This window comes from Anolis sagrei, chromosome 8, assembly GCF_037176765.1.
Source record: "Anolis sagrei isolate rAnoSag1 chromosome 8, rAnoSag1.mat, whole genome shotgun sequence".
NCBI lineage: Eukaryota > Metazoa > Chordata > Lepidosauria > Squamata > Dactyloidae > Anolis > Anolis sagrei.
Genome location: NC_090028.1, coordinates 39,287,891 through 39,290,204, shown reverse-complemented (window position 1 = coordinate 39,290,204; position 2,314 = coordinate 39,287,891). Strand labels below are relative to the sequence as shown.

The window sequence follows — 2,314 nt, the reverse complement described above, 5'->3', positions numbered from 1 at the left end:
GTCCCCACCAACCGCGATTGTGACAGTGATACAGAACATATGCCATAGTCAGTGACAGGGAAGGAGTGGCAGGAGGCACAAAAGGAGTAGAAATAAAAAAATAAATTCTTTTCGCCTGGTAGAAAGAGGATTTATTTTCTTTGGCCCAGTGGGGGTTGCCTCCCTGAGGCAAAAAATGCAAGACCGAAATAAATACTCGAAAGCGCCACTTTATTTATTTATTTATTTATTATTCAAACTTATATGCGGCCACTCCCCTGGGGCTCGGAGCGGCTTACAAGAACAGGCTAAAATCTAACACAATTTAAAAACAAATTAAAACAATTTAAAAACAGCAATATCAAAGATCAAAGACCTGTTGAAACTTTGGCACTCCATGGTGCTTCATTCCCTCCCACCTCCCCATTACGACTGTGGACACGTATATGATGCAACGAATGAGTGAAAGAGTCATAAAATGTAATACATCCCTCATTATCAAAAAGAGGGAGACTGAGGGGCAAAGGAGCAGATGTACATTCAATGGGGGGGGGGGGGGGGTTCAGGATGCCAAAGGGCTAGCCTTCCTGTCATGTGGCTATCTCCAAAAAGCAGGATTTTTGGGGCCCCAAGAGATCAACCGGGGCCCAGCTAATGCATGCAGGAAGCGGTTGAAGGCATTGTAAGCCAATTCCAGGTCAAAGAGCATTTGCTGGACCTGCGAGTTGTCTAGTTCGTCCGACAACAACATCCCACTCAGCGTCTGCAGCCATTGGTTAACCTTCTGCCGTCCTTCAAAGTCGGTGGCTCATGTGGTTCATGGTTTCCATCAGTTCCCGGAGGTCCAGCTGGATCTCATCCATGGCCCGTATTTCCAAGCGCAGTTTGTCCATCACGGTTGATGAAGAGTGATACAATATCTGCGATGCAGTGGTTGAGGTTGCCCTTGTCCTGGATGGTGATTGGCCGATCCTCCTTGAGCCTTTCCATGGCCAGTGGACAGTCAAGCCAAAGCTTGTGGCAAAAGTCATCGATGGAATTGATCTCCAGGCCCTAGACCTGCTTGAAGGCAGCTTTGTACTGGACAAGGAGGTGAAAGCAGGCTGTGGTGTATTCGCTGGGGGTGGTGCAGCCCTTGATGTAGGCCTTCTCCAGCACCTGCATCATCTTCACCACGGCAAAGTGTGCAGGTACAACTGTACCAGGAGCTCCAATTTTGTTTGCTTTGCATTGAATGTTTGTTGTAGTCCTAAGTTTCAGGGACTCTGCAGATAGGTGGCTTCTTTTGGCTGCAATCATAGGGCAAGCCACCTGTCAATTATAGTTAGGTTCCCTGGTCCCGCCCCCTTTTTGGGTTTTGGAGGGAATAGGAGCCAATTTGGGTTCAGTCCACACAGAGAAGCTTTTCATGCAGGACATAATACCAAGAGCTCCTGTAGAAAGCTTTGTCTTCTACGGCTTGGCCGGGGAGATATACAGCCCACAGCTTAGCTGGGGTTATACAGCCCTACATCTCCTTTGCTGAAGGACTTCAGCCAGCCATCACGGAAACCTGAGTTCTTTTCCCCTGGAAGTCTACAAAGCTCTGCTTGGTAAGTGTCACTCACGGAAGCCAGAAGCAGTTGGTACCGGGTGCAGGGGCTCCACGCCAACAGAGGCAAAGACAGACTGCCCAGATTAGAAGTAAAGGATTTCCCCATTAGTTACAGTTAAGAAGATAATGCCTGTTCCCTGTGGACAAGCTTGAGAGAGAGCCAATAGACTGTTAAGAAAGCCTTGAAGTACCTGTTTGTTTTCATTAACTTTGTTGAACCTTTAAGCAATCTAAAGACTCTGTTTTAAGGAAATCCAAAGGCCTTTAATCGGAGGCAGCCCCGGCATCCCGTTGGGCACACAGAATTTATGTCCTGTCTACAGTTTTATGCACAGGCCCAGCATGCGAAAGCACACAAAGAGTTCCGCCATGTTGTCGTACTTCTCTCTTTCCCGGGCATTCTTGTACAGCTTCACTTCCTCGTACAGTTCCGGCTTATTGGCTGGGGCTCCCATGCCTGGGTTTGCTGGGATTCCATGAAACATGCTTCCTTCAATTTGCGATATGGCTCTGGACCCACAACATACTGGGAACCCGCTGCCAAGCCTTTCTGCCTCCTTCCTTTGTTTTCTTTTGACTTCCGGCAATAAAATAAAATAAAATAAACAAAGAGAAAAAAAGGCTTGTGACCAGATTTTCATCCTCACAGCCCACTGGTGGTCTGTGGCCCACAGGTTAAGAACCACTGCTTTAGAGAACAGTATATGGCCAGTGCACCATTAGGGACATGCACAGAAAACA

At 47.6% G+C, this 2,314-nt stretch overlaps 1 pseudogene; it reads right to left on the bottom strand.

The window, feature by feature from the left end:
* Window positions 1-577: 577 nt before the first annotated feature.
* On the bottom strand, window positions 578-2,083 carry LOC132783213 (vacuolar protein sorting-associated protein 28 homolog pseudogene; annotated as a pseudogene).
* Between the last annotated feature and the right edge of the window lie 231 nt (window positions 2,084-2,314).